The sequence below is a fragment of the Taeniopygia guttata genome, chromosome W (genome assembly GCF_048771995.1).
Source record: "Taeniopygia guttata chromosome W, bTaeGut7.mat, whole genome shotgun sequence".
NCBI classification, from domain to species: domain Eukaryota; kingdom Metazoa; phylum Chordata; class Aves; order Passeriformes; family Estrildidae; genus Taeniopygia; species Taeniopygia guttata.
Genome location: NC_133064.1, coordinates 21,598,871 through 21,611,547, shown reverse-complemented (window position 1 = coordinate 21,611,547; position 12,677 = coordinate 21,598,871).

Here is a 12,677-nt window from a genome sequence, read left to right as displayed (position 1 = left end):
ACCCAAAGATTGGGAATTGGCTGTGATTGACATCAAAAATTGCTTCTTTCATATCCCCCTCCACCCAGACGATGCACCACGTTTTGCCTTCTCGGTTCCGTCCCTTAACCGAGAAGCCCCAATGAAGCGGTACCATTGGCGAGTATTGCCACAGGGCCTCAAATGCTCGCCCACCATCTGCCAGCGGTACGTAGCTTCATTGCTGACCCCAGTCCGTACAGCCACCGAGGGCGTGATCATCCAACATTATATGGATGACATCTTGATTTGTGCTCCCAATGACGATCTCCTTATACACGCGCTTAACCTGACAACCGATGCGTTGGTTGCTGCAGGGTTCGAGCTGCGAGAAGATAAGATTCAAAAGATGCCACCCTGGAAGTACCTGGGCTTGGAAATTACCAAGCGGACTATTACTCCGCAAAAATTGGCCATCAAAAACAAAATTCGGACCCTAGCAGACGTCCAGCAGCTGTGCGGTTCTTTGAACTGGGTGAGGCCATGGCTAGGCATTACAAACAGAGACCTAGCCCCTCTTTTCGATTTATTGAAAGGGGGGGAGGAGCCGAGTTCTCCCAGGGAACTCACCCCAGAGGCCCAAGCAGCTTTGATTAGGGTCCAGGAGACAATGTCTGCCAGACAGGCCCACCGGTATGATCCGGACCTGCCTTTTAAATTCATCATATTGGGCAGACTGCCACACCTCCATGGTGTGATATTTCAATGGACAGACACCCCAAGGAAGGGCAAGGACCAAGACCGAAGGGACCCACTCTCCATCATAGAATGGGTCTTCCTAAGTCACCATCGGTCCAAGAGAATGACAAGGCCACAGGAGTTAGTAGCGGAACTGATCCGCAAAGCGAGAGCTCGGATCAGAGAGTTAGCTGGATGTGACTTCGAATGCATTCACATTCCCATCAAATTGGAATCAGGCCAATTCACCAAGGCCATGCTAGAACATCTGTTACAGGAAAATGAATCCCTGCAGTTCTCTCTAGACAGCTACACAGGCAAAATTTCAGTTTTGAGACCAGCCCACAAAATTTTTGAATCAGAAATTCAATTCGCATTGTCCATCAAACAAATTCAGAGCAAAAAGCCACTCAAAGCCTTGACAGTTTTCACAGACGCGTCCGGGAGTTCCCACAAGTCTGTGATAACTTGGAAAGACCCCCAGACGCAGCAGTGGGAGACAGACATTGTGGAGGTGGAAGGCTCCCCTCAAATAGCTGAGTTGGCTGCTGTCGTCAGGGCCTTTGAGCGGTTCTCTGAACCTTTTAATTTGGTAACTGATTCGGCATATGTGGCTGGTGTGGTGTCTAGAGCGCAGGATGCAGTCCTGCAGGGCGTGTCCAACGAAGCCCTGCACAAGTTGCTCTCGAAACTGATTAAGCTAGTCTCCCACCGAGAGCAACCCTTTTATGTGATGCATATCAGGTCACATACCAACTTACCAGGGTTTTTGGCCGAGGGCAATCGGCGTGCCGATTCTCTCGCTGCTGCCCCGGCTCAGGTAGCTCCGCTCCCAGATAAGTTCCAGCAGGCTAAGATCAGCCACCAGTTTTACCACCAGAATGCGCCCGGGCTGGTCCGGCAATTCCACCTCACTCGTGACCAAGCCAGAGCCATTGTGGCCACCTGCCCGTCCTGCAAGTCGCTCCCCCTACCATCGGTGAGCTCAGGGGCAAACCCTAGGGGTCTGAGGTCCTGCGAGGTATGGCAGATGGACGTTACTCACATCCATTCCTTTGGGAGGATGAAGTACGTCCATGTCTCCGTGGACACTTTCTCTGGGGCAGTCTTTGCTTCTGCCCACGCAGGGGAGAAGGCCAAAGACATTGAAAAGCATCTGATACAGGCCTTCGCTATGCTGGGCGTCCCTAAATTGATAAAAACAGATAATGCCCCCGGGTACACATCCAAGGGATTTGCCAGCTTCCTGCAGCAATGGGGAATAGAGCACAAAACTGGCATCGCATATTCCCCGACAGGTCAAGCAGTGGTGGAACGGACTCATCAGAGTCTCAAACGCATGCTGAAACAGCAAACACCAACTATGAAGGTGGAGTCCCCCCAAGTTCGGCTCGCGCGTGCCCTCTTTACACTAAATTTCCTAAATTGTTCTTTTGAAAATCTCAACCCACCAGTCACCAGGCACTTTAACAACCACGAGCTGAGCAAGGTTAGGGAAAAACCACCAGTGATCATCAAAAATCCAGAGACTTGGCAGCTGGAAGGGCCCCATGAGTTAGTTACCTGGGGACGGGGATACGCTTGCGTGTCCACGCCCTCAGGCCTGAGATGGGTCCCGTCCAAATTTGTCCGGCCATATGTCCCCAAACACCAGACTGATAAGAAAAAGGATCCTCAGGTGAAGCATGCAGCCCTCCGCAGACGGAGAAAGTCTCCCCCCATCCTTTTTGATTCAGCACCTTCTCTTTCAGAGCCTTCCCTTCCACCATGCAGTTCCCTGGACTCACCTTTCCCTTTTGATTTAAACCTCCCCTCCCCAGAGTGCTGAATTATGTTGCTGTTAACATTCATTGTACTTATTATGAGTTTTAGTAATGTTTAAAGGTTTAAAGGTCATCAATTCCACCGCGCACATCGACCACGCAGTCTTCACCGCCCCATCAGAGCTGACATCTGCTCAACACAGACAGCCAGAGAAGAACCGAGCAGACATTGAGTTCAGCGATGGGGAAAAGGACTGTAAAACCTCCCATTTAAGTTATTTTCCGTTCTTTTCTTTTGAAAAACAGAAGAGGGAGTTGTGGAATTGTGTTATTATATGTTCTGTTATGTATAAGGTCATTCCATGTATCCCCCTGCACTCTGTAAGTGACCTCCCGGGTTCTCCCATTTCCCCCCGCAGTCTGCCTTCCCGAGGAAGTGCTTAGTCACTTTGTTTACGTCTCTCAGACCAGCTGTCAGCCACACGGCAGGGTCGAGAGACGACCGGGCACCCTTCCATCTGTCCATCTCCCATTGGACCCCTGCACCCCACTATCCCCAAGTCCCCCCGTGGCGTTATCTCATTGGCCGCCCCGGGTTTCCCCTATCCCGTACTTATAGAGCCGGTTTGGGGACGCCCCGGTGCTTTTTCTCCCGCCCGGCCCCCGACTGCTGCTGCTGCCCGACCCGCGTGCTTTTTCTCCCGCCTGGCCCCGACTGCCGCTGCTGCCCGGCCCGCCGCCTCTTCTCCCGCCGGATCCCTGCGTGCTGCCGCGGCTCTCTCTCTCGCCCGGCCCCTGACTGCCGCAACCGCCGCTGCCTCGGGCGACCGCGGCAGCCTCGGACTGCACCGCGATCGCTGCCTCGGCCGAACCGCAGCCGCCGCCGCTTCCGGGATCGCCGCGGCTCCTGCACGTGCCGGCAGCAGCGCCGCGGCTCTGCACACAGCGTCTCTTGGATCGCGGCCAGCGCCGGAGCGCACCGCCCCGCCCCTGAATCGGCCAGGCGGCACGGACAAACTCGAACTTAGCACGCAGCAGCTTCTCGGTTTTTTCCTCCCCAACCAAGCCATAATAAACCGAGATATCGCCCGCGGGGGAAAAAGTCTCTCTCCTATGTTCGCCTCGGGACTCGCCTAAGCTCCCAGACCCACGCAGCACCGGCCGACACCCGCGAGGGTTCGCCGGAAAACACGGAAGTTGCCAGCGCTCCCCCCCCCTCACAGAGCTAGCTGGGACCGAAGGGGGGACAGGAGTGAGCGCTAAGGCAGGGGGCAGCTCCTGTCTGGGACTTATCCTACGATATTCGGATTTTTTTGCAGTCTGCTGCCCGCTCAGGGCCACAGGACTCAGAGCGAAAACATCGGCTCTTTTCCCTGGGAAAGAAAACTCACCAGTCCAGGTTCCTGATGTCAGTTTGTAGGGCTCGCCTGGGACTGTCAGAGCAGCACAAGTATGAGGTGGTGGTAGCTCCTGTCTGGTACTTATCCTTCGATGTTCGGATTTTTTGCAGTCAGCTGCCCGCTCAGGGCAACAGGACCCGGAGCACAAACATCGGCTCTTTTCCCTGGGAAAGAAAACTCACCAGTCCAGGTTCCTGATGTCAGTTTGTAGGGCTCCCCTGGGACTGTCAGGGCAGCACAAGTATGAGGTGGTGGTAGCTCCTGTCTGGGACTTATCCTTCGATGTTCGGATTTTTTGCAGTCAGCTGCCCGCTCAGGGCCACAGGACTCGGCGCACAAACATCAGCTCTTTTTCCTTGGAAAGAAAACTCAGCAGTTCAGGTTCCTGATGTCAGTTTGTAGGGCTCCCCTGGGACTGTCCGGCCAGAACAGGTATTAGGTGGGGGCAGCTCCTTTCTGGGACTTATCATTCGATGTTCGGATTTTTTGCAGTCAGCTGCCTGCTCAGGGCCACAGGACCCTGGGCAAAAACATCGGCTCTTTTCCCTGGGAAAGAAAACTCACCAGTCCACGTTCCTGATGTCATTTTTTATGGCTCCCCTTTGACTCTCAAGGCAGCACAAGTATGAGGTGGGGGCATCTCCTGTCTGGGACTTATCCTTCGATGTTCGGATTTTTTGCAGTCAGCTGCCTGCTCAGGGCCACAGGACTCGGAGCGGAAACATTGGCTCTTAACCATGGGAAAGAAAACTCACCAGTCCAGGTTTCTGATGTCTGTTTGTAGGGCTCCCCTGGGACTGTCAGGGCAGCACAAGTATGAGGTGGGGGCAGCTCCTGTCTGGGACTTATCCTTCGCTGTTCGGATTTTTTTCAGTCAGCTGCCCTCTCAGGGCCGTAAGGCCTGGAGCGTTAACACTGGCTCTTTACCATGGGAAAGAAAACTCACCAGTCCAGGTTCCTGATGTCTGTTTGTAGGGCTCGCCTGGGACTGTCAGGGCAGTACAAGTATGAGGTGGGGGCAGCTCCTGTCTGGGGCTTATCCTTCGATGTTCGGATTTTTTGCAGTCAGCTGCCCGCTCAGGGCCACAGGATCCGGGGCACAAACATCGGCTCTTTTCCCTAGGAAAGAAAACTCACCAGTCCAGGTTTCTGATGTCTGTTTGTAGGGCTCCCCAGGGACTGCCAGGGCAGAACAAGTATGAGGTGGCGGCAGCTCCTGTGTGGTAGGTAAGGGACAGGCGAACGGAAGATTACGGGGTGTAACGGAAAGATAGACCCCTCCCGCTCTCTCTCTCCCACGCTATCTATCGACCTTAGGAGCCTCAGAATAATGCAGCCACACCTGCTCTGGTAAATTTCCACTACCCGACAAACCCCTGAGACCCCCAACCCCCCTCTGACGCAGCAAAAACCCCCAAAACTATTTAAACCCACGAGATAGGATAATAAACGCTTTTCAACCGTCTGCCATATTGGTGTATGCGTCTGTTGATTAGCCCGAGCAGCCCGGCCGAGACCAGGCTGCTGTGCTGCCATCTGAACCAGGTCCCTGGTTGTCTTTTATAAAGGCAACACTCCTGTCTGGGGCTTATCCTTGGATGTTCGGATTTTTTGCAGTCTCCTACCCGCTCAGGGCCACAGGACTCGGAGCTAAAACATCGGCTCTTTTCCCTGGGAAAGAAAACTCACCAGTCCAGGTTCCTGATGTCAGTTTGTAGGGCTCCCCTGGGACTGTCAGGGCAGAACAAGTATGAGGTGGTGGCAGCTCCTGTCTGGGGCTTATCATTGGATGTTCGGATTTTTTGCAGTCTGCTGCCCGCTCAGGTCCACAGGACTCGGAGCGCAAACATCGGCTATTTTCCCTGGGAAAGAAAACTCACCAGTCCAGGTTCCTGATGTCAGTTTTTAGGGCTCCCCTGGGCCTGTCAGGGCAGCACAAGTATGAGGTGGGGGCAGCTCCTGTCTGGGATTATCCTTCGATGTTTGGATTTTTTGCAGTCAGCCGCCCGCTCAGTGCCACAGGACTGAGAGCGGAAACATCGGCGGTTTTCCCTGGGAAAGAAAACTCACCAGTCCAGGTTCATGATGTCAGTTTGTAGGGCTCCCCTGGGACTGTCAGGGCAGGACAAGTATGAGGTGGGGGCAGCTCCTGTCTGGGACTTATCCTTCGATGTTCGGATTTTTTGCAGTCAGCTGCCCGTTTAGGGCCACAGGACCCGGGGCACAAACATCAGCTCTTTTCCCTAGGAAAGAAAACTCACCAGTCCAGGTTCCTGATGTCAGTTTGTAGGGCTCCCCTGGGACTGTCAGGGCAGCACAAGTATGAGGTGGGAGCAGCTCCTGTGTTGGACTTATCCTTCGATGTTCGGATTTTTTGCAGACAGCTGCCCGCTCCGGGCCACAGGACTTGGAGCGTAAACATTGGCTCTTTACCGCGGGTAAGAATACTCACCAGTCCAGGTTCCTGATGTCAGTTTGTAGGGCTCCCCGGGGACTGACAGGGCAGCACAAGAATGAGGTGGGGGCAGCTCCTGTCTGGGACTTATCCTTTGATGTTCGGATTTTTTGCATTCAGCTGACCGCTCAGGGCCAAGGGACCCTGAGAACAAATATTGGCTCTTTTCCCTGGATAGAAAACTCACCAGACCAGGTTTCTGATGTCAGTTTTTAGGGCTCCCCTGGGACTGTCAGGGCAGCACAAGTATGAGGTGGGGGCAGCTCCTGTCTGAAACTTATCCTTCAATATTAGGATTTTTTTCAGTCAGCTGCCTGCTCAGGGCCACTGGACCCTGAGCGCAAACATAGGCTCTTTTCCCTGGCAAAGAAAGCTCACCAGTCCAGGTTCCTGATGTCAGTTTGTAGGGCTCCCCTGGGACTGCCAGGGCAGCACAAGTATGCGGTGGGGGCAGCTCCGGTCTGGGACTTATCCTTCGATATTAGGATTTTTTGCAGTGAGCTGCCCGCTCAGGGCCGCAGGACTCCGAGCGCAAACATCGGCTCTTTTTCCTGGGAAAGAAAACTCACCAGTCCAGGTTCCTGATGTCAATTTGTAGGACTCCCCTGGGACTGCCAGGGCAGCACAAGTATGAGGTGGGGCCAGCTCCTGTCTGGGACTTATCCTTCGATGTTCGGATTTTTTGCAGTGGGTTGCTCGCTCAGGGCCGTAAGACTTGGAGCGTAAACATCGGCTCTTTTCCATAGGAAAGAAAACTCACCAGTCCAGGTTCCTGATGTCAGTTTTTAGGGCTCCCCTGGGACAGTCAGGGCAGCACAAATATGAGGTGGGGGCTGCTCCTGTCTGGGAATTATCCTTCGATGTTCCGATTTTTTGCAGTCAGCTGCCCGCTCAGGGCCACAGGACCCGGAGCACAAACATTGGCTCTGTACCATGGGAAAGAACACTCACCAGTCCAGGTTCCTGATGTCAGTTTTTAGGGCTCCCCTGGGACTGTCAGGGCAGCGCAAGTATGAAGTGGGGGCAGCTGCTGTCTGGGACTTATCCTTCGATGTTCGGATTTTTTGCAGTGTCATGGTTTGACGCTGGCACAATGCCAGCGCCCCATGAAAATACAACTTACCAATCAAATGCTGTGAAATGTGATCAAGAACAGAGCAAAGCAGGCCAAACTTAATAACAAAGGAAAAAGCTTTATTACACTACTACTAATAATAATATAAAAGGAAAAGAAAGGAAAGAAAAAAAAGACACAAAATTCGAAATGAAAACCTTCCAAAACATTTCTCCTCCCTCCACCCAACTCCACCAAACCCCAGCGAGACCCATTTGGATCCTTAATCAAGTTTTCACCCTTCAATATAATCAATACTGAGTCCATCGGGGAAGAGAGGAGTCCCCCTTGCAACCATAGACCCCCAGGAAACACAACTGCCACCTCTTGTGTTTCCAATGTCACACGTGGCACCGCCCAGACACACCGGCCAGTGTGACACTCTCCTCTCCATGTCACAGTGCTCTCACCACCGGGCATGGACAGAGACTGCTTATAGGGCAACTTTAAGGATGCTTTGCCAAGGACCACCAGGAACAACAGTCCAGTATCACAATTCGGGACTAGAGTCCCCCCCATTTTCCCCTGGGGCTGAGGGTCCAAAAGACAGAGATCGCCTTCTCTTCTTCCTGAAGATGGAGGGCATCCTCACACCCTCCTCAGCTCTCTCTCTGTCCACTCCAAAACTGGTAGTTGCTGCAGAAGGTCTCTTGGCTCACCAATGCATCCCCCTAAAATGCAGTCCCTCTTGAAAAGAAAGAGTGGTTCAGTCTATGGTAAACAAGCAGAGTCCAGCCAAAAGCCACTCTATCATCTGCCCCCAACCTTCTTCTCTGAACATCTGAGGTTTCAAGCTGTGTCTCTTTTCTTCAAATTCAGGAGGAGTAATATTTCATAAAGCCTTCATTTCTCAGGAAGGGTTAAAAGTCCCAACTCCCAAGGATGGCTCACTGCCCAGGCTCCATCTCCCACAGCCCGGCTGGGCACCTTGCGGCCCCCCCGCTCTTCTCCTTCCCTGCGGCGAACTGCCGATAAAACCACCGCTGTCTTTTTTCTCTCCTGGGAGAGAGAGAGAGACTCTGGGGGGGGAACGGAGACATCCCAGATTTCTCCACCCTTCCATCTGCAGGAGCTGACCCAGCCGGTTCCGATCCTTTACCTCCTGGCCTACCTGTGCAGGCCGCATGGCTCCCCTACCCCACGCAGCCCGGGGTGGGGGGGGAGGTCCGTATCCTGCGATGACCGGAACCAAAGAAGGACGAGTCCTCCTGGCAATTCCGCTTTTAACCCTCTGTGTTCTCAGAGGAGTGTCCACCTCCAATTGGTCACCCCAAGTGTCAGTATTTAAACGTGACCCGTGACTGAATGAACCTCTTCCTTCTAAAAAAAAATTCTCTTCCCGTGTCAAACCATGACATGCAGTCAGCTGCCCGCTCAGGGCCACAGGACTTGGACCGTAAACATTGGCTCTTTACCATGGGAAAGAAAACTCACCAGTCCAGGTTCCTGATGCCATTTTCTAGGGCTCCCCTAGGACTGTCAGGGCAGCACAAGTATGAGGTGGGGGCAGCTCCTGTCTGGAACTTATCCTTTGATATTCGGATTTTTTACAGTCAGCTGCCCGCTCAGGGCTACAGGACCCTGAGAAGAAACATCGTCTTTTTTCCCTGGGAAAGAAAACTCACCAGTCCAGGTTCCTGATGTCAGCTTGTAGGGCTCCCCTGGGACTTTCAGGGCAGCACAAGTATGGGGTGGGGGCAGCTACTGTCTAGGACTTATTCTTCGATGTTCGGATTTTTTGCATTCAGCTGCCCGCTCAGGGCCAAAGGACCCTGAGCACAAACATCGGCTCTTTTCCCTGGAAAGAAAACTCACCAGACCAGGTTTCTGATGTCAGTTTTTAGGGCTCCCCTGGGACTGTCAGGGCAGCACAAGTATGAGGTGGCAGCAGCTCCTGTCTGGGGCTTCTCCTTGGATGTTCGGATTTTTTGCAGTCTGCTGCCCGCTCAGGGCCACAGGACTCAGGAGCGAAATAATCGGCTCTTTTCCCTGGGAACGAAAACTCACCAGTCCAGGTTTCTGATGTCAGTTTGTAGGGTTCCCCTGGGACTTCCAGGGCAGCACAAGTATGAGGTGGGGGAAGCTGCTTTCTGGGACTTATCCTTCGATGTTCGGATTTTTTGCAGTCAGCTGCCCGCTCAGGGCCACAGGACTCGGAGCGAAAACATCGGCTCTTTTCCCTGGGAAAGAAAACTCACCAGTCCAGGTTTCTGATGTCAGTTTTTAGGGCTCCCCTGGGACTGTCAGGGCAGCACAAGTATCAGGTGGGGGCAGCTCCTGTCTGGGTTTTATCCTTCGATATTTGGATTTTTTTTCCAGTCTGCTGCCTGCTCAGGGCCACAGGACTCGGAGCACAAACATCGGCTCTTTTCCCTGGGAGAGGAAACTCACCAGTCCAGGTTTCTGATGTCAGTTTTTAAGGCTCCCCTGGGACTGTCAGGGCAGCAGAAGTATGAGGTGGGGGTAGCTCCTGTCTGAGACTTATACTTTGATCGTCGGATTTTTTACAGTCAGCTGCCCGCTCAGGGCTACAGGACCCTGAGCAGAAACATCGTCTCTTTTGCCTGGGAAAGAAAACTCACCAGTCCAGGTTCCTGATGTCAGTTTGTAGGGTTCCCCTGGGAGTTTCCGGGCAGCACAAGTATGAGGTGGGGGCAGCTCCTGTCTGGGACTTATCCTTGGATGTTCGGATTTTTTGCACACAGCTGCCCGCTCAGGGCCACAGGACCCTGAGCACAAATATCAGCACTTTTCCCTGGGAAAGAAAACTCACCAGTCCAGGTTCCTGGTGTCAGTTTGTAGGGCTCCCCTGGGACTTTCAGGGCAGCACGAGTATGAGGTGGGGGCAGCTCCTGTCTTGGACTTATCCTTCGATTTTCGGATTTTTTTCAGTCAGCCGCTTGCTAAGGGCCACAGGACTCGGCGCACAAAGATCGGTTCTTTTCCCTGGGAAAGAACACTCACCAGTCCAGGTTCCTGATGTCAGTTTGTTGGGCTCCCCTGGGACTCTCAGGGCAGCACAAGTATGTAGTGGGGGCAGCTCCTGTCTGGGACTTATCCTTCTATGTTCAGATTTTTTGCAGTCAGATGCCTGCTCAGGGCCACAGGACCCTGAGCACAAACATTGGCTTTTTTCACTGGGAAAGAAAACTCACCAGTCCAGGTTCCTGATGTCCGTTTTTAACGCTCCCCTTTGACTCTTAGGGCAGCACAAGTATGAGGTGGGGGCAGCGTCTGTCTGGGACTTAACCTTCGATGTTCAGATTTTTTGCAGTCAGCTGCCTGCTCAGGGCCACAGGACCCGGAGCACAAACATCGGCAGTTTTCCCTGGGAAAGCAAACTCACCAGTCCAGGTTCATGATGTCAGTTTGTAGGGCTCCCCTGGGACTGTCAGGGCAGCAAGAGTATGAGGTGGGGGCAGCTCCTGTTTGGGACTTATCCTTCGATGTTCGGATTTTTTGCAGTTAGCTGCCCGCTCAGAGCCACAGGACCCTGAGCACAAACTTCGGCTGTTTTCCCTAGGAAAGAAAACTCACCAGTCCAGATTCCTGGTGTCAGTTTGTAGGGCTCCTTTGTTACTGTGAGGACAGCACAAGTATGAGGTGGGGGAAGCTCCTGTCTGGGACTTATCCTTCCATGTTCGGATTTTTTGCAGTCAGCTGCCCGCTCAGAGCCTCGGGACTCAGAGCACAAACATCAGCTCTTTTCCCTGGGAAAAAAAAAACTCACCAGTCCAGGTTCCTGATGTCAGTTTGTTGGGCTCCCCTGGGACTGTCAGGGCAGAACAGGTACGAGGTGGGGGCAGCTCCTGTCTGGGATTATCCTCTGATGCTCGGATTTTTTTCAGTCAGCTGCCCGCTCAGGGCCACAGGACTTGGAGCGGAAACATCGGCGGTTTTCCCTGTGAAAGAAAACTCACCAGTCCAGGTTCCTGATGTCAGTTTGTAGGGCTCCCCTGGGACTTTCAGGGCAGCACAAGTATAAGGTGGGGGCAGCTCCTGTCTGAGACTTATCCTTCGATGTTCAGATTTTTTGCAGTGAGTTGCTCACTCAGGGCCGTAAGACTTGGAGAGTAAACATCGGCTCTTTTCCATAGGAAAGAAAACTCACCAGTCCAGGCTCCTGATGTCAGTTTGTAGGGCTCCCCTGGGACTGTCACGGCAGCACGAGTATGAGGTGGGGGCAGCTCCTGTCTGGGACTTATCCTTCGATGTTCGGATTTTTTGCAGTCAGCTGCCCGCTCAGGGCTACAGGACCCTGAGCAGAAACATCGTCTTTTTTCCCTGGGAAAGAAAACTCACCAATCCAGGTTTCTGATGTCAGTTTGTAGGGTTCCCCTGGGACTTTCAGGGCAGCACAAGTATGAGGTTGGGGAAGCTGCTTTCGGGGACTTATCCTTCGATGTTCGGATTTTTTGCAGTCAGCTGCCCGCTCAGGGCCACAGGACTCGGAGCGAAAACATCGGCTCTTTTCCCTGGGAAAGAAAACTCACCAGTCCAGGTTTCTGATGTCAGTTTTTAGGGCTCCCCTGGGACTGTCAGGGCAGAACAAGTATGAGGTGGGGGCAGCTCCTGTCTGGGACTTATCCTTCGATATTTGGATTTTTTTGCAGTCTGCTGCCTGCTCAGGGCCACAGGACCCGGAGCACAAACTTCGGCTCTTTTCCCTGGGAGAGGAAACTCACCAGTCCAGGTTCCTGATGTCAGTTTGTAGGGTTCCCCTGGGAGTTTCCGGGCAGCACAAGTATGAGGTGGGGGCAGCTCCTGTCTGGGACTTATCCTTGGATGTTCGGATTTTTTGCAGTCAGCTGCCCGCTCAGGGCCACAGGACCCTGAGCACAAATATCAGCACTTTTCCGTGGGAAAGAAAACTCACCAGTCCAGGTTTCTGATGTCAGTTTGTAGGGCTCCCCTGGGACTGTCAGGGCAGCAGAAGTATGAGGTGGGGGCAGCTCCTGTCTTGGACTTATCCTTCGATTTTCGGATTTTTTTCAGTCAGCCGCTTGCTAAGGGCCACAGGACTCGGCGCACAAAGATCGGTTCTTTTCCCTGGGAAAGAAAACTCACCAGTCCAGGTTCCTGATGTCAGTTTGTAGGGCTCCCCTGGGACTGTCAGGGCAGCACAAATATGAGGTGGGGGCAGCTCCTGTCTAGGAATTATCCTTCGATGTTCCGATTTTTTGCAGTCAGCTGCCCGCTCAGGGCCACAGGACCCTGAGCACAAACATCGGCTCTTTTCCCTGGGAAAG